At 33.8% G+C, this 20,312-nt stretch overlaps 1 long non-coding RNA gene across 1 annotated transcript; it reads right to left on the bottom strand.

The window, feature by feature from the left end:
- On the bottom strand, positions 7,017-7,897 carry LOC110269884. Its single transcript, XR_002358680.1, has 3 exons — positions 7,729-7,897; positions 7,379-7,533; positions 7,017-7,063 (listed from the first exon to the last, which is right to left on the bottom strand). It is a non-coding gene; the product is annotated as an uncharacterized LOC110269884 (long non-coding RNA).

Here is a 20,312-nt window from a genome sequence, read left to right as displayed (position 1 = left end):
GGAGGAGTCTTCTGATGTCTTATACCATGCTCTTTACAATAAGCATCAAATTGACCTGAGTACTCACCACCATTGTCAGTACGAATGCATTTCAACTTCTTTCCAGTTTCTCTTTCAACAGAAGCTTGGAATTGCTTGAACACATTCAAAACTTGATCTTTGGTCTTCAAAGTGTAAACCCATAATTTTCTAGAATGGTCATCAATAAAGGTTACAAAATAGATAGACCCTCCAAGTGTTCTTGTCTTCATCGGCCCACATACGTCAGAATGCACCAAGTCAAGTATCTCTGGCTTCTTTGAAGGTGGATGACTTTTGAAAGAAACCCTGTTTTGTTTCCCAGCAAAGCAATGGTTGCACTTTTGCAAAGCAACCTTACAACCAGATAAAAGATTTCTCTTGGATAACATATTCATACCCTTCTCACTCATATGACATAATCTCTTATGCCATAAATCAGTTTCATCAACAAACTCAGCAGCATTAACAACATCTTTCACAATCTTTGCTTGAGTTAAATAAAGAGTAGAGTGTCGAGTACCTCTAGCAACAACCATGGAACCCTTGGTGAGCTTCCAACTATCACGAGAGAATGAGCTATCCAAGTCTTCATCACACAACTTACCAACAGAAAGTAAGTTCAACCGAATATCTGGAACATGCTTCACACGCTTCAAAGTCAACTTGGTACCGTTGGAGGTTTCTAAGCAAACCTGTCCAACACCAGCACATTTTGCAACACCTTGATGAGCCATTTTCACATCACCAAAATCACCAGGAGTATAAGATGTAAACAAATCCCTCCTAGATGTAAAGGTGAAACATCGAAAGTCTTCCCAGCAAAGGTGGTTCGGGCGGTGTGTCCCGCGGTGTTTTGCGGCGGTGTGATGGACGAATACCCATGGTGGAGGAGCTAGAAAGGGGGAGTTGATGTTTGATGTGGAGGCTCACACTTGAGGGGGAGATTGTTAGTGTTGCAAGTGTGAGGAGTGTTGAAGTTAGTCCCACATCAAAGAAAGCATGGAAGAGTGAGGGTTTATAAGATGAGAGACCCATTAACTTGACACCTTAAGGTTTTGAGTTGGATGTGGTGTCTTCTCATCTTATGTTCTCTCACTTGATTCCTCCCCGAAGTCTACCCGATTGTTGAGAGCTCCCCACGGTGGCCCAACATCTTGATCTATCATTGCTATTGTCATGAGAACACTATTAAGATTGTCACTGGATTTCTGCAATAAGAATTAACTAATAAAATGTCAAAAGAATGACATATATAAAAGCATGACAAAACTTAGAAGACTTGAGAAAAGAAAAAGTTAACAAAAGTCCAAATACTTGACAACAATAATATTCAGTTGGGGCAGCCACTATATTTGATTTCGTCAAACTGAATTGCATGGATAAAATGTGATGGCATTAGCTATATTGTAGTGCAGTAGGAAATCAAGCACAGCAATAATCTACATTTAGCTAAATTTCAAAAGAAAAAAGAAACAAAATGCTGAAGACCTACATATCACATTCTCAATGATGTATAAAGCTTCTGAGAAAAATGATCATCATAATATTATGACCACAAAATATCAACTGAAGGAAAGGTTAATAACTCAAAACAAAACAAATAAAAAAAAACAGAAAGATGAGTTTAATTATATTTATAGGTCTATGATTATTAGTTTAGCATAGATTGAAAGAGAACAACCAACCAACCATAAAGTGATGACATATTGCCTTCATAAGAAGAAATTATATTAGAATAGAAGACAAATTTGGATTTCGCTAACAGAGTACAAAAGAAATTAAAATACCAATAATATCACACTATCACAAAAAATTAATGTAATTTGATACTATATGCATTTAGATTTGGAATTGAATCCTGAACCAAGTACATAAAGCACAAATCAAGAGGGCAGAAAAGATTATTTTCTTTAAAAAAAAAATAAGTGAAAAAGAACATCTTGCCAAACCATATTATCCCATAGGAAGTCACCAAAAAAAATATTATCCCATAGGAAGAACCAAACATAATGAAGGAGCAAAAAAGATAATGAAGGAGCTTAATTATTTTTTTTCTTTTTTTTTTTTTAAATTCAATCCAGTTAAAACATCACTGATGAACACTGAAACACTGAATCACATTGATTACAATCACACAACAAACAAATAAAACCAAAAGAAGAAATAAATTAAAGTAAATAATAAATTTAAGCAATTAGAATTGGTTCCTAGAATTAAACAATGTCAACTACCTACTAAGCAAAAAAAAAAGTAATTCTTCTATGGCCATCGATGTTGATTTTTAATGTAATGATACAAAAAAAGTGGTGGAATTATTGGAAGAATAGTACACTGCCATTCCCCTTTATCCTCTGTTATCAAATATGATTGAAGAATGATGGTCAAGTTATATTAATGAATCAATTAATTTATGAAAAGTTTAGTTGTGCATAGTTATGAACAGCTGAGTCAAAATCATGTTCTAAATCAACATTAAGTTTCAACAGCTTTGATGGATGGAGTTTCATTCTTCGTATATATCACATATTCAATGAATGATTCCTAATAAAATAGACAAAAGCAGAAAAAATGCCTATAAAAAATCTTAATAGTAATTTTATATACAACTTGTTAAGGTATTTCTTATGTTTCGCCCGAGCTATGCACTCATTTGATATATAGTAGTTTGTTCTAATGAAACAGAAAATAAAATATTTTGATCGAACAACAATTACGTTACTAACTGCAGTGTTCGTTGAGTGAATTTTCATTATATAAAATCATGATATGCTACTAAACGCCAAATATGTTACTAACTTTGATTGTATAAAGGCAATAAGTTAATTTATATTTTAATGCTATTGACGAACTTTTCAAAGGAGAACTACCCCTTAGTACTTGTGACTACTTTGGAATGTAACACAGCATTTGAAATGAACAAACTATAACCTTTATCCACTCCAAGTTAAATTTGCGACACAGTCCAAGATGTCAAAGTTAATTCAAAAGATAAGTATTAGGTGAAGAGGCAAGATGCAAGGCTATTTTCATCATCGCAATATTATAAATCAATACTTGAAATGAATCGAAGTCCACTAAAATCAAGTAAATTAATAGAAATATAAGTGTTTTTTTCCAAATTAATAGATACTGAGAAACAAATATTATTATTCTGCAACAGACATAAAAGCTTTAAAGAGTAATAAGCTAAGTTTCAAGAAGCCAATTTGCAAGAAAATCAAAATTTTTTCTCAAGAAAATTCACTTGAGCAAAGTCATAACATATTAACATTCAAAAGCAGAAGAATTATTTTATAGAAGATCATACTACCTGTCTGATTTTCTCAATTCCAATGGCAGCAATGAAAGCGTGTATGGTTTTTCCACATCTACCGGAAGTTACCACTTCCCAATGTGTTTCCTTTGCATGCTTCACCACCTCATTGACCTCTTTAACAGTTCCAACTTGGTTGATCTACATTACAATGGAAAATAATCACATTTAATGTTTCTTTCATAAACAAATAAACAATAATATAACACAGATTTGAAAATCATTTCTTTTTCATTCTCTTTGCTAAAATGTCATATACTTTAGGGATATATTTGGTGTATTAGGCGTAGGAAAAGGACTCTTTTATCTGCACTAATTCAAAACCAATTAGTCATTTTTTTTTCTAAATGGTAATTTTCTATTCACAATGACATACAAAATGAGCCAAAAAAAGGGTAATATGATTTTCAAAATATGAGCTTTTAAAGGTTGTAGGGCTCCCAATACCTTTTTCAAATTCTTCATATCCTAGTTTGCCTTCTTATCTTACATAGATTTTGAGAGTGAAAAGAAAACAAATAAATAAATAAGCAATAGAGACAGAGTACAATCCAAATCAAGCATTGGGCAAAGGTCAACCATAGGATTAGCCATCATCAAGACTGAAAACAAATCCAAACTGGAAGCTACCATTGTATATCTTTTCAAATATGACTGTGCAGTAACCAAGTTTTCCATCAAAAGAGAAGAGAATTGAGCCTTTATGTAACTGTATGAAATGATGATAGATAAGAAAATCATGGATGCAGCACAAAGCATTAGTCATCACCAAGACCCAAACATAGCATAATGAATAATTTAGCTCAGCTAACCAAAACTGCAAATTAACACAATGCTACCTACCTAACACATATATGAAACCAAGAAGTCAATGATGACTTAAATCCCAAAGGGACATTAGTCCATTCTAGTCACACTTGTAGATAAAAAGGCGTGGATTATTATTTAGTACTACTAAAAGAAACACATATGTTAAGGAAGCAATTATTGAAGCCTAAAAAAGATTTAAGAAGGGATTACATGAAATTATCTATGACAAATGCAATATATAGAAAGGATTACATGAATTAAAATACAAAAGTCATTACAACTTGAAATACAAAATATTGCATGAAGAAATACCTTATTTGTTGCAGCGAGCAAAAGCATCTTGGATTAGAATCATTACCTCATATGATATTGTTCCAGTAAATGACTCTATGATTTTTTGGTTTTTAATACTTTGAAAGCAATGAATTCAGTTTTTGGTTTTGCACTTTGACATTTGAAAATCAAATCAGTTCTTAAGGCATCATGTTATAAAAGTTATGTAACTAATTTGGTTATATTTTTTGGACTAACTTCGAGTTGATTTATTAGCATTCATCTGAAAGCTTTGTTTAATTTCATGTCAGAATGCTCTTATAGAATACATAAAGCTTAAGTTATGACTCAAGTTAGAATAAATGATATGTATAAATAAGATATGATCACCTACAGATGATGTCTTAGACAGTGCCTATGTTGGTGCCCATCAAAATAATATTTTGCTTACACATTACAATAATCAGCGTATTGACAACAGCCACACCTACAACCAAACTAATAGCTTAGAATACGAATTGTGCCCGAATAATGCAATTAATTATAAATGAATACCCAATAGAACCTTTATTTCCCATTCATGAAACGATTGTAGCATTCTGATCATGTCCTTCGTATGCACCTTGCCATTTTGTGTATAATTTCCTTCTCTTGACCGCTTCATGTACCCATTAGGGTTTAGGGTTTATGGAAGCAATTATCTATGACCGATGCAAAAAAGATTATTAGCTTGGTGCACCAATGATGGGCTTTTGTTTATCTCGTAAAAAGAAAAAGTAATAAATAAAAAGAATAAAAACACAAAATTAGAGAACAACATTACCTCATCTTTGAGCATGTAAATTGTTAAGAGAACCAGTGCTACAGCAATAACAAAGAGAATAATCTAAGTTAGGCATAGGCATGCTTTTGGCTATAGGCATAGTCATCAAAATCAGATTAACAAAATTTTGAAATAGTAATTCTAAAATCAACAGTAACTAAATAAAATAAAATTAAGGCACCAAATTTTACATATGAAAAAGAATATATAGTATACCCAATATTTGTAGCCCATAGTCCAACATGGCGATTTCAGAGCTCCACTGGCAGCATGTTTGGCTTCTGCATCATGCTCAACCGTATAAAAAAAATCAAAAGAATACATCTATTAATACCAAAACCAAAACTATTTTACTCTGATTCAATCACAGTTTCAAGGAATACATCATTTTTCTCTATATATAGAAAGCAAGACTACCTATTTGTCAAAGCTACTTCAGTCTTGCATTGCCAAGAAAGCTCTACCACATGTAATGGCTGCAACTCAAATATTCTGATTTTAAGAACAGGCCAGTCATTTTTCCCAAAATGCGTTGCTTGAACAATAGAAGGTGTGTTAGAGAAGAAAATAGAAGGTGGGATAGAGAGCAACAGATAGATAACGATTTTAGAGTAAGGATAAAGGAGTTAGCAGAGTTTACCATAGATTAACCTAGGATGTGCCCACCATGGACATTGTTTTTGCCGACTTCGAAGCTGATGTGTGCTCCTTTCGTTGTGCCAGATCTTGCCATCATCGTCTCCTTCTTCTTTCTTTATCTCTCTCTCGATCTAGCCTCCTTTCCCCGTCACTGCTCTGTTTGCGCTCGCTCTCTTTCATTTGATTCAGCAGCAGGAACGTAGTCTCCCACCACCGCCATCGCCTCCCTCTTCTCCTTCTCCCGTGCTTCCCATACTGCGGCCGCAATCAATCTGGCATCAATCTGCTAGCGCAGCCCGTTACTCCTGTCAACTCTCTCCAAATCATCACCTACAGTAAACAAAGGAACATACTTCTCAGTCTTTGGAAAGTATTGCAGTTATAAAAAATCCATAATTCATTAATTACTCATACTTCATTCTCAATAAACAAACAACACAATGCAACAACATCTTTATCCACCTAGGAATCAAAACACCTACAACTGTTCTCAGTTTCCACAAAAGTCAATTTTACAAAAGTCAGTGTGACAACTCATGGAAGAATAAAACCAACACCAGATCAGGCAATAAAGAAAAGATAAAAAATTTTAAAAATATAAAGAACAGATGTTGATTGCATCAACATTCTCAAAACCAAAGCTCTTTTACTTTGATTCAATCACAATTTCAAGGAATACAACAATTTTTGCTATATATATGTCAGTTCAAAGCCTTACATAGTAATATTAGATGAAACACTCGTATAGAAGAGAAGCTTAATTTATTGAGATCTGATATCACAGTAAACACGCCTTGAATCCCTTTCCAATTCCTGAGCAAAACCTGTTAATATTCTTAGATCTATAAATATACCCACCATAAAAATTGACACCACTATCTGCAAAAATGAAATGAGAATACTTCACAATGTACTAAAATAAAACATTGGCATAAGTAGAAGAGGAATTTTCTTAATATAAGAGAAACCTGACCTGCTGATATCCTCGATAAAAAGAGAAAAACAGCCTGTAGACTAATTATTTTCTCTTTACTCTATTTTCAGCATGAAAATCCAAGCAGTTTCGTTGAAGTTCCGTAACAACAGCCTGAGAACTGTCTCTACCAAATGTATCTGTAGCTTAAAAAATGAACGACAAAGAGTAAAGCTTGGAAATGATTCCACAATGGCACCAAAAGCCCTAACTAAAGCAAGGTACTTTACTAAAAAACAATCTTCAACATATAAATGAATCACAACATCACACTCAACATTGTATTTGCAGTACTCATATGCACAAATGACACTCCATCTATTCATAAAAACAAGCATGGAAAAAGGAAAAAAAAAACTCAAAAAAAAAAAGGAAATACTTGAACTAAACAAATGTATCCATTCACTTCTCCTCCTTTTTCACATAAGAATAAGCCCTAAATCATTGCATCACAGATTTATCATACATGAAACACTTAAAACTGAACAAATGAATAATAGGTATGGCTAAAAAAGGTTTCACTTACCAGCATAAGTTTTCTCCAGAACTTGCAATTCACAGTCTTCATTTTGCACTTGATCTTGTTCTCACCCTCTGGCTTCTTCTTCCTCTTATCTTTTCTGAACCAACACTCTCCATACCTCAAAGATCAAAGCTTCGAATTGCACGAAATACTCGAAGCTAGAAACAGAGAACCACAAAAATCTCCTAAAATGAAAAAAAAAGTACAAAAAACCACAAATGATGTTACAGTTTATTCCCTCAGCCAGAGAGTAGTAAAGATGGAGTGAGGATGGATCACAACATTCAAATGATCTAATATATGATTTAATTAATTAGGAAATCAACGCACTAGTGATCAAATCAAATACTGACATTGAAGAGTTGAAATGGATCTGTGAGATGGGACCTGATAAGTGTCGTCGGATTTGTAGTATACATTCCTGTCTCCTCTTCCCTACTCTCTCGATCTAGCCTCCTTATCTGTCACTGCCACCTCTGTCACCACCCTCTTCTCCTTCTTCCATCGTGCTTCTCCTCTTCACCGTCATGTTTTCTTCTTCTCTGCTTTGATGGAAACGCGGAAGGAGATCCTGGTGTAAGAGAGGAGAGATTGAGAGAAGAGGTGGAGAGAAGTCAGTGGTCATCAAAAATCCTTTGCAGCCAATAATCCCAAGCCCACCCCATTGCTATAAATAAATTTACTAAAGATCAAGTTTAATTAGCGTTGCTATGGAAGCACTGTCTGCAACAAAAATAAAATATTAGTCTAGTTCAAATTTTGGCTGAACAGACCTTTTCTGTTAAATATATAGGACAAAATATTTAAGCATTACTATGTGCATCAAAATCAAAACATCCATAGGAGCACTGTCATCCCTGAAGTACACCGACGTGGTAAGGAACTGGATCATCGCATTCGCAGAACCCGCCACTGCCCACAAAGGAAGGGCTACGATGCCGTTATACGGTGGGCGTGTTCCTGCGAAACCAACCGCTGCGATGGCCTGTTGCCTCATTCCTCTTTCATTTTCTCTCGATCTTAGCGTCCTTGTCTCTCACTGTCGCTGGCATCACCAGCCACTACTCCTTCCGTCGTTCTTCATTTCGTCACTTCCATGTTTTCTTCTCTACTTCGTTCAGTGTTTCTCTCCCTGAATCCTCTCCGGTTTTCTTATTTGCCGGAGGAAGTCTTCTCCTACCTGCGTCACCTACTCTTCCCTACCAAAAGTTCCAACTCTGTCTCAACTTCTCTTCTCGTTTTTTTTTCTCATTTGTTGTCTTTTCCATTTTTAAATTTATGGATGACAAATGGGAACAAACTTATGAGGATAAGAGAATGAATAATTTTGGAACAAAATGATTTTGAATTTGAAATTCAAATTCCCACTTAATATCCACAATGTACTTCCTAATAATAGCTTATTCTATACTAGTATTGTTTTTTTTTTTTTAATTTTGAATAAGCAAGACATTTATCAATCATTCAAGTAAGACATTTGTTGATAAAATAGGTTGGACACTTGTCAAACAACCAACCATATACTACTCTCCTAGCAAGATACCCGCAATATGCGCGGACAAGATAAATAAAGACTATAATAACGTGAATGTAAAATATATTTGAGATATTATTTGGTGTTAAAGATAAAGGAACGTTGATATTGTTTGAAAAATATATGAAAATTTTTAAGAAAACAGAAAAATTTGCTATTAAAAAAAAATGATAATCGATTCCTGACCTTTTGGTTCATTGACATTTAAGTTCCTGAGGATTATACGTTTAAGTCCCTAACCTCTTTAAAATATGAATACATCGATTTCTGGGTCTAATTTATTCCATTTTAAAAACTCTCTCACGTGTGCATCTGTATCAATATAACGGAGTCACGTTTAATTTTTTTCGTTGAATCTGACAGACCCAAGTGAACATGAGGGATCGATATGTTCAAATTTTAAAAATGTGAGGAATTTAAATGCATTTTTAAATTCTGAAAGAGTTAAATGTCCGTAAATCAAAAGGTCAAAGAGTTATTTATCTTTTTCTCAAAAAAAAAAATGCTATGGAGTATTATGTTATGTTATTATTCATAAGTGATGCGGTCAAAATATAAATAATGTTATAAATTCTCTCTTACTTAGAAATTAAAATAATACTTTATTCTGTATTAAATTAGAGTACCTTACTTTTTAAAATACTAATAGTACTCATTTATTTTTCACACCAATTAACAATTTAAATAGAGTTTACATTGATCTCATAATGGTACAATGGTATTATTTGTTTTTCTCGCACTGAGCACACGGATAAATTGCTAATGTGGACAGGAAACGAGTAATCCATTAACAAATATCACTAATAATAAAAGTGACCAACTTAAAAATAATATGTTATATTGTTATTAAAAACTTTTGTTTTAAAATAAAAAGTATACCATAACTACTTAAAATCAGCACATCAAACCCATGTGATAAATTAGAAATAAAAAATTATTTAGCCTTTTAAAAAATATAGGCAAATTTAGAAGTTCAAGAACATAATTTTTTTCAACTATGCTATATGTCTCATTTGTTATCATAAATAGCAAAGCATGGATTTTAATAAGAATACAAACCCACCGTTTAATAAGAATATATCTATGATAAACATTGTTAAAACAAATAGTAAAAACTTAAAAGTTTAATGAGAAACAATTAGAAGTAGATATTTATCATAAATCTTTTAATAAAATCGCTAAATAAAGCCAAGCATTCTCCTTCATCAATCTCTCCTATATAAAATAATCAGAATTAGAAAAACCAACCATGGTTAAAGTGATTGAGATGGGTTTAGCGATATGTCCTTTTATGATACAACACATTGCATTTTATACCTAATATTTCTACCTCAAATAAAAATATTCATAAATCTTCACTTAAATTTTAGTTCTAGACTTATACATTCTCAATCTTCATTTGCACTATTAGTCTCTATCTTTTAATGCTTCAAATAAACATAAATTTAAAGAAGGAATAGAAAAAGACAATTTTATCCAAAAAATTAATATTAAAAAACTTGAAAAAAGATATTCAAAAGAACATAAAAATATTACTGTCAATCATGAGTTAGAGAATGCTTATTTGATACAGTTTTGCCAATCTTCTAATTTAAATTCAAGTTAACCTTATCAAACTCTATGAATCCAATTTCAAATGTTTATCATAAAATAAAACTTATGCAAACCTTAAGACAATATTTTTAATTTTTTTTTATTTTTTAACTTTTTAATAATTGTCCACCCAAAGTGACATAAATATAGAATTCTAAAATGGAACGGCATTGCGAAAAGAAGTTTAGTAATTACAAAATTTGCTTTTAATAGGAAGATGTAGATGGTTTTCAAGATATGTTGCATTTTTGCTCACATTCACTTTTTAACTTTCCAGTGATGGTTTAAGTACAACAAATATAACAAAGCACACCAAAGATTAAGAATATGTTCAATTTTTTTAATCTTTGCTAAAAGCAAGGACTAACACTACTTTCTATCAAACTTCACAATAAATATTGTAAATCCTAATTAGTTCTAAATTTAAAATTTCTTATCCAACATCTTTGTAAACAAACAAATACAAAGAACATCTATGAAGTATGGAATTACTCAAAGTTCAACAATGCTAATTATTATTTTAAAAATTTCTCATAAAATCATGTATAAATTTTTTTTAAACCCTAAATTCTAAACTTTCTTTGTCCAGGTGCAAAAGATATCATATTATTTCATGTCAACATCATCTCTTTAATTTAAAATCAATACCAGAAGATATCGTAGAATTAAAAATTATATCATTTAAAAACTTAAATCAAATTTTTATTAATTTTATAGAGAAGTCAATTTATGCTTAATTAGTTAAAATAGACTCGATCAAAGGGATCTCATCCCCTCTATCAATAGTGAATGAATGAATAAAACTATGTAACCTCAGACGTATCACTTTATGTATAACATTATGAAAATAAATCTATGTGCTAATGCATCAATCTTTCATCTATGAACTAAATCTTGAGGAGAACAATACGTAGCCAAAATTAAATTTCGTGCCAAAAACAGTTAAATTTTTAATAAAGTAAGGTTTGCTTTTTAAGTTAATTATACACCTAACAAATGTTATCACAAAAATATTTTGTTTGCAATGAAAATAGTCCCTTTTAAATTTTTAGTACTACCAAAAATAAATTATGTACTGAGTATAAAAAGTTTAAATTGAAGCAAGCCTTTTATGGAAAGCAAGATTACCCATTTGTCAAAACTACTTCATGGTGCATTGCCAACAAAACTCTACTACATATGTCCAGTTATTAGAAATTTAGAATAGTTAATTAGACACTTTTTCTTATGGAATTGTATGAACCAAAAAATAATTAAATCATTAAATGAAAATACCACATAGAAAAAAATTAGAGCTTCAAGATAGTAAAAAAAAAATTGAAGCATCCAAGTCTCTTCAATCTTACTCTATAAACCTCTTGAATCTTGATTCTTCAGATGGTTGCAACAATGCACTGAAGCATCTAACATGCCAATCTGTGAATTCCAAAACTAAAGACAGGTGCATTCATGGTATGCAATTAAAAAAGCAAAGAATAAAAGCAGGAAGGGAGGACTCGATCAAAAAGCTGGTATTCATTTAGTTCATCAATGAGGCTACCAGCCATGTCTTGATCACAAATTACAAATACTCTTCTTAATGTCCTTACACATGTACCTATTAAAACAACTGAAAATATGATGGAATCAAATATTATTAAAACCAAAATACATGAATCAATGTTAAAAATAAATGGTTAATAATTGTTACAGCTCCTGGTGATAAAGATCTTTATACACTTTCTCAAGTTATTCCATCTCATCATTATTCCATCCACTTTGGTTTTCCTCAAGTATTCTCTCCTCTCTATTTTCTTCCTCTTCTCCTTGTTCCTTTTCATCCTCCTCACCATAATCATTGACATCAAAATCACATTTTCCATGCTCCATCTGTATCACAAAAACAAATCCTCAATCAAAAATGAAAAATAATGAACCACTATACTTGCACAACATTCTAGAGAGTAAATGAGTAAGCAAACAACTAATGTAGTCCTTAATCCATGTGAAACATTAGCACTAAAAGTAACACCAAAAATCAAGTAATCAAAGAAGCTCTATCTCTATTTGACTTGGCAACTACAAATAGTTCAAGTTGCACAGTAAATGTTCCTCTTGCTGCTCATAAAAGATAGCATTTTGTAGGGGTGTGCATGGCCCGCCTCGGCCCGAAGACCTGGCCCGGTGCCGAGCACTTTAGGGGCTAATTTGGTGTGATTTCATCGGGTTTAAGGTCAGGTATGGGTCTCAAAAATAGACCCGGTCATTATTTCGGGTCGGGTCCGGGCCATGGCTCGGGTCACCCGAAGTCGGCCCGGTGGCCCGGTCATCATACACAATTAATATTTTGTGTTATTAGTGATAGATAATGACTATTCTTATGTGGAATTTAAGTATTGTAAATCTTAATATTTTGTGTTATTAGTTATTATAAGACTATAAGTTAATGTTTTCTATTTAAAATGCATAAGATTTTAGACTAATGCATAATATTGTGTTATTTGTATTGATTTAAATATTTGGTGTTATTATATAATATTAGTATTAATTATGGTTATGCTTTAATTTTAGAAAAGAGTTGGTTCTTGTTATATTTTTCTAAGTGAATTTTACCATGTCAAATAATAGTTGGAGCCTTGGAAATTTGGATATTTTTACATGCTAACTTATAAGAAGGTATAAAGGTAATGTAATGTTAACGGCCCGGTTTTCACCCGGTTTTTACCCGGTATAATCGTGGCCCGAAAATGTATAGGTTTCATCGGGTCTAGGGCCGGGTTCGGGTCTAATAAATAGACCCGATATATATTTCGGGTCAGGTCTGGGTCACGTCAAACCCGGTTTCACCCGGTCCATGCACACCCCTAGCATTTTGTATGCTCTAAATGGTTTCAGAATTCAAATTCATTAACATGTGGATCAAAAAAACAAATTGGAGCAGAGGTTGACATCTTTGACAACTCTATACACTATTTTCCAAAGCAAAGAACTAACCTTCAGTTGACAAACTTATAAATGGTTATAGACTTATGGGTTTACCATTTTCCCCATTACAATATCTCCATTTTCCAATCTAAACCACACATGCCAACATGCATCAGAGTAATAATTAAAATAATGTTAAAAGGCTCCTCTTAGGTCCTAATTTATGTTTTCATCTGTCTGTATTTGGATAACAAAAGTTGTTCCCTCCTTGTTCATGATTCAGAAGTAACAATAACATCTATTACTGATATGTAACAAACCTAACTTTTTCAAATAAAAAGTGAATACATGTATAACAAAAGCCAAGAAATATATGACCTCATATTACAACCACTTTCAGAATCATTTTTGCTATCAAGCTATGTTGGTGCACCTCTCATTAGTTTGCTGGAAGTTAGGAGTGAATCACTTGCTAGTTACTACCAAACCTAGACAAACTAAATTCATTGGATTAAGATGTTTTCCTAAATTTTATGGACTATCAACAAACACTATCTATGCAGCAGTTTCTTGCTGCTCTTTCAGGATTTCAACAGTGAAATTCCAAGTTGTTATATCTATTAGAATGATGATCCATGAGTGTGGTTGGTGTTAATTATTTTAGAACATAAAAAAGAAGGCTACTTAGTTAGAGTACATGGAGAGTATTTAATTAAATGACACGCACCTCCAAAATTTAAATAAATAATTTATTTATTTACTTAACAGAACAAATGAAAACGAAAAATCTCCACCTTACCTCATTATTATTATCAATCTCATAAGCTTTACACTTCATGACATCCTTTGTTTCATTAATCTTGCTCTGCAAAACCAAATTGTGTAATTTTTCTTCATGTCTCTCCATTATACAGGACAATAAGACTCAGATAAGAGATATGAATCAGGATTACTTATTCATGTTCATGAAACATCATATTCACAGAACTAACAAAAAAAAACTTCAAAAAAAAAGGAAATATATACCTTAGAGGCATGACACACTTTGCATTCTATGAACTAATTCTTGCTCTAAAGAATAGGGGTGACATCTATGACAACAACTCATTCATATATGCCTGAAATAAAAAACAGCAAAACAAAATGAACAACAAAAAAATTAAAAACTTGAGGGAAAAAGAAAAAGAAGACAACACTAATGTTGAAACACAAAGCCCAATAGTGTTAAAGATAACAAAGAAAGACTAATATAGCATAAGAAAGGTTCTTTTGTTGCAAATGAATGAAAACATTAGGAGGAAAAAAGAAAGAATGCATACACTTTAGCAAAGTGCAAAATCAACATGACAAAATTGGTCTTTAGACTAATATTTTAAATTTGTCCAGTCTCGTGTTTATAAAAGTTTGCATATTCTAAATAGCTTACTATATCCAATTTGAGGGACCATTTCTCGAACTAAAGACAATTCTTTACTTATAATCTTATATAATAACATGATTTAGATGAGATGGTAACTGAACCTTTTGCGAATAACATGATTATGCTCTTTTAAACTCGGTTTCACCTCATTTATCTTGTGTAACACAGAGTAAGATAAAATTTCTTTTATGCATAAAACAAACATTATATATCAACATAGCTTTTCATGCACATCCAGTTTATATATTAAAGAAAAATAAAAATAAAACACTAAGCAAAAGAAAGAAGGAAAAATACTAAGCAAGTGTGAGAAGAACTCATCACAACACAATAAAATAATTTTAAATTAAAAAAAATACAAAAATGATAGAGGAAAATGGCTAAACTTGTCCTCAAAGAACATATGCAGTAAGTAAATGTTACTCAAACAAACACACACTTGAGAAATTAATACTATAACTGTTGGGTTTTTGGGCTCCCTTCCTATGTGGAGAAAAAGCCCAAATGCTAGTATTCAAGCCCATGAATAGTTGAAGTGGCTGAGGTGAGTTACGATTGAGTGAGAGAGAGGTCATTTTGCAAGAGAACACCAAACACTAGAGAGAAGAGAAGAGAGAAAGTTATTTTCGCACATACACAAAGCTGTCTCTGTAAATTGGTCACTGCAGATTTGTTAACCGTTGGATCGAGCTCAAATTTGGATAGTGTGTTCTACACATCTGGTTCTTTGATTTCACCGTTCGGATCTTAAATTCGACATCTGTAGCTGGAGATATTGACCATGCACAGTAGCTCTATTTTTGTGGTATTTTCATCTTCTTGCTCTTGTTTTGTAAGCTTTGAAGCTTGGGTTGTTTGGCTTGTTGTATGCACGTTTTGTGCAGTAATTTGTGACTCTCTTGTACCCTATTTTTCATCATAGTGAAGCTATATCCTGGTCTTGGTGACTTGTGGTTTTTACTTCTCTCATTGAGGAGGTTTTCCATGTTAAAAATCTTGGTGTGTTAGCTTATTTCTAATTTCTGGTTTATGTGATTTTTCCGCTGCTATTGGGTATTATTGTGCTGGTGTTAATACTTGTTGTGAGTGGATATTGTTGCTCCTCTAATTCTTGCAAGTAGAAAATTGTGTGTTTTATTCTTATTAATTGGTATCAGAGCTCAGTTTTGGGTATTTGGTTATAACTTGCTTGAAAGATGGAGGCAAATAATTCTACTAGGATGATAAGTTTGAATGGCACTAATTACCATCTATGGAAGGGAAAAATGAAAGATTTGTTGTTTGTCAAAAATCTACATTTACCCGTATTTTCTACACAAAAACCAGAATCTAAAACAGATGAAGAATGGGAGTTTGAACACCAACAAGTTTGTGGTTTTATTAGGCAATGGGTGGATGATAATGTTTATAATCACATTGCTAATGAGACTCATGCTAGGACTTTGTGGAATCAAATTGAATCCTTGTATGCTTCCAAGTCTGGCAATAATAAATTGTACTTGTTGAATATGTTGATGAATTTGAGATATAAGGAGGGGTCACAAGTATTAGATCACTTGAATGAATTTCAAGGAGTTCTGGATCAGTTGTCAAGTATGGAAATTAAGTTTGAAGATGAGGTTCAAGGATTGTGGTTGCTAAATACTCTACCAGATTCTTGGGAGACATTTCATATCTCTCTTACTAATTATGCTCCAAATGGTAAAGTGAGCATGCAACTTGTTAAAGGTGGCATTTTAAATGAAGAGATGAGAAGGAAGACGCAGAATTCTTCGTCACACTCTGAAATGTTAGTCACTGAAGCCAGGGGGAGAAATCAGAATAGAGTTCAAAAGGATAGAGGTAAAAGCAGGAGCAATTCCAAGAGAAGATACAAGAATGTTGAGTGTCACTACTGTCACAAAATGGGTCACGTTCAAAAATATTGCTATCTTTGGAAAAAGGAAAACAAAGGTAAGCAAGAAAAGAAGGATGATAGTGGTAATGATCGTGTATCTTCTATTTCAGATGATCTTCTTACTGTTGATATTGCTGATTACAAGTACAAGGTCAATCTTGTTTCTGATGATGAGTTCAGCTGGGTAATTGATAGTGGCGCCTTAATACATGTTACACCGAAGAAGGAGTTCTTCACTTCTTATACTCCAGGTAATTTTGGAGTACTTAAGATGGGTAATGATGGCTTGGCCAAGGTTATTGGTGTAGGAGATGTTTGTCTTGAGACTAATATGGGAATGAAGCTGCTACTCAAAGATGTTAGACATGCTCCAGATGTTCGCTTGAATTTGGTTTCAGTTAAAAGGCTTGATAATGAAGGTTTTGTAAACACTTTCGGCTTTGGACAATGGAAGCTTACTAAAGGCAACTTAGTGGTGGCTCGAGAAAAAGGTACTTCAAGTTTGTATGTGATGCATGCCATGATTGCAAAAGGTAGTGTGAATGCGATTGAAAGTAAAGAAGTTTGTAGCTTGTGGCACAGACGACTTGGTCATATTAGTGAAAAAGGACTTAGCTATTTGGCTCGAAAGGATGCTCTTTCAGGTTTGAAGAATGTAGAGTTGGAGAAATGTTCTCATTGCATGGCTGGAAAACAAAGAAGATTATCCTTCAAGAAGCATCAACCTTCAAGAAAATCAGACTTCTTGGAATTGGTGCATTCCGATATTTGTGGTCCTTTGAAGGTACGGTCCTTTAGCGGAGCTATTTACTTTATTACTTTTATTGATGATCATTCAAGAAAGCTTTGGACTTATGCTTTGAAAACAAAGAACCAAGCTTTGGAAAAATTCAAACAATTCCAAGCTTTGGTTGAGAGGCAAACAGGTAAAAAGCTTAAATGTATTCGCATTGATAATGGTGGTGAGTATTGTGGACCATTTGATGTGTATTGCAAGCAGCAAGGCATTAGGCATGAAAAGACACCTCCTAAAACACCTCAATTGAATGGTTTGGCAGAAAGGATGAATAGAACACTGATTGAAAGAGTTAGGTGTATGCTTACTGAAGCTAAGCTACCTAAAGTCTTTTGGGGTGAAGCGCTACTTACAGCGGCTCATGTGATTAATCTGAGTCCTACAATTGCTTTAGATAATGATGTTCCGGATCATGTTTGGTCAGGCAAAGATGTCTCGTATGGTCATTTGAGAGTCTTTGGATGCAAAGCATTTGTTCATGTTCCAAAGGATGAGAGGTCCAAGTTGGATGTGAAGACAAGGCAGTACATTTTTATTGGGTATGGTCAAGATGAGTTTGGTTACAGGCTTTATGATCCAGTTGAAAAGAAGCTTGTAAGAAGCCGTGATGTAGAGTTTGTTGAAGACCAGACCATTGAAGACATTGATAAGGCAGAGAAGAGTCAATCACAAGAGAGCAGTGACTTGACTGATGTAGATCCAGTTCAGCCGCCTCCTTCGTCAGAACAAACAGAGAATCAAGATCAGAAGCATATGCAGCAAAATGAGCCTTTGGTTCCTGATGACCAGGAGATGGGAGATCCAATTGATGCTCCAGTTGATGATGATGCTGATAATCAACCTGAGTTACCTGAAGATCTACCAGGTTTCCATCCTAGAAGGTCTACTAGAGAGCGACGACCTTCAACGAGGTATCCTTCTAGTGAGTATGTAACATTTACTGATGGATATGTGACCTTGACTGATGGGGGAGAACCTGAATGTTATGCAGAAGCTATGGAAGGCGACGACAATAAGAAATGGTTTGATGCCATGCAAGATGAAATGAAATCCTTGTATGATAATCAAACATTTGAGCTTGTGAAGTTTCCAAAAGGAAAGAAAGCTTTGCAGAACAGGTGGGTTTATAGGTTGAAGCATGAAGAAAATTCTCAGTATCCAAGGTACAAGGCTAGATTGGTGGTCAAGGGCTACAGGCAGAAAAAGGGAGTTGACTATAATGAAATTTTTTAACCGGTTGTGAGAAGATCTTCTATTAGGACTGTTTTGAGTTTGGCTGCAAGTCTTGATTTAGAGATAGAGCAGATGGATGTGAAAACTTCTTTCCTTCATGGTGATCTTAAGGATGAAATTAACATGGAACAACCTGAAGGTTTCATGGTAAAAGGCAAAGAAGATCATGTTTGCAAACTGAAGAAGAGATTGTATGGCTTGAAGCAAGCTCCAAGACAATGGTACAAGAAGTTCGAGTCTGTTATGGCAGAACAAGGCTACAAGAAGACTACTTCTGATCATTGTGTATTTGTTAAATAGTTTGCTAGTAATGATTTTATTATCCTTTTGATATATGTTGATGACATGCTTATTGTTGGTCAGAATGCTTCTAGGATTGATATGTTGAAGAAGCAACTTGCAATGTCATTTGCAATGAAGGACCTTGGGCCAGCAAAGGAGATTCTTGGCATAAGAATCGAGCGTGATAGAAAGGACAAGAAACTTTGGTTGTCACAGGAGAAATACATAGAGACAATGTTGCACAGGTTTCAAATGGAGAAAGTAAAGGCCGTTAGTACTCCTCTTGCTACACACTTCAAATTGAGTTGCAAGCAAACATCAAGTGATGAAGAGAAGAAAGACATGGAAAAGGTTCCATATGCATCAGCCGTGGGTAGTTTAATGTATGCTATGATGTGCACAAGACCGGATATAGCTCATGCTGTTGGTTGTGTTAGCCGTTTTGTTTCAAACCCAGGAAGAGAGCATTAGAATGCTGTAAAATGGATAATGAGATATCTTCGTGGTACTTCTAACATGAAGTTGTGTTATGGAAGTGATAAGCCTATTCTAGTTGGTTACACTGACTCAGACATGGCAGGAGATATTGACTCTAGAAGGTCCATTTCAGGCTTCTTGATCAACTTTGCGAGTGGAGCTGTGTCTTGGCAATCAAGATTATAAAAATGTGTTGCTTTGTCTACTACTGAGGCCGAGTTTATTGCCATTACTGAAGCGTGCAAGGAGATGCTTTGGATGAAGAAATTCTTGAAAGAACTCGGGTCTACTCAAGAGAGGTATGTGTTGTTTTGTGATAGTCAAAGTACTATACATCTTGGCAAAAATTCTACTTTTCATTCTCGATCCAAACATATTGATGTGAGGTATCATTGGATACATGATGTTTTGGATGTTGAGTTGTTGGAACTTGAAAAGGTTCATACTGATGAGAATGGTTCTGATATGATGACCAAGGCATTACCAAGATGGAAGTTTGAAGTTTGTTGCTTAATCGCCGGATTGGCGGTTACCTCCACATAGTCGTGAGGGAGAGATTTGTTGGGTTTTTGGGCTCCCTTCCTATGTGGAGAAAAAGTCCAAATGCTAGTATCCAAGCCCATGAATAGTTGAAGTGGCTGAGGTGAGTTAGGGTTGAGTGAGAGAGAGGTCATTTTGCAAGAGAACACCAAACACTAGAGAGAAGAGAAGAGAGAAAGTTATTTTCGCACATACACAAAGCTGTCTCTATAAATTGGTCAATGCAGATTCGTTAACCGTTGGATCGAGCTCAAATTTGGA

Source organism: Arachis ipaensis, chromosome B01, assembly GCF_000816755.2.
Source record: "Arachis ipaensis cultivar K30076 chromosome B01, Araip1.1, whole genome shotgun sequence".
In the NCBI taxonomy this organism is placed as follows: Eukaryota; Viridiplantae; Streptophyta; class Magnoliopsida; order Fabales; family Fabaceae; genus Arachis; species Arachis ipaensis.
The sequence above is the reverse complement of the archived record's forward strand: the minus strand, read 5'-3'. Positions and strand labels throughout refer to the sequence as shown.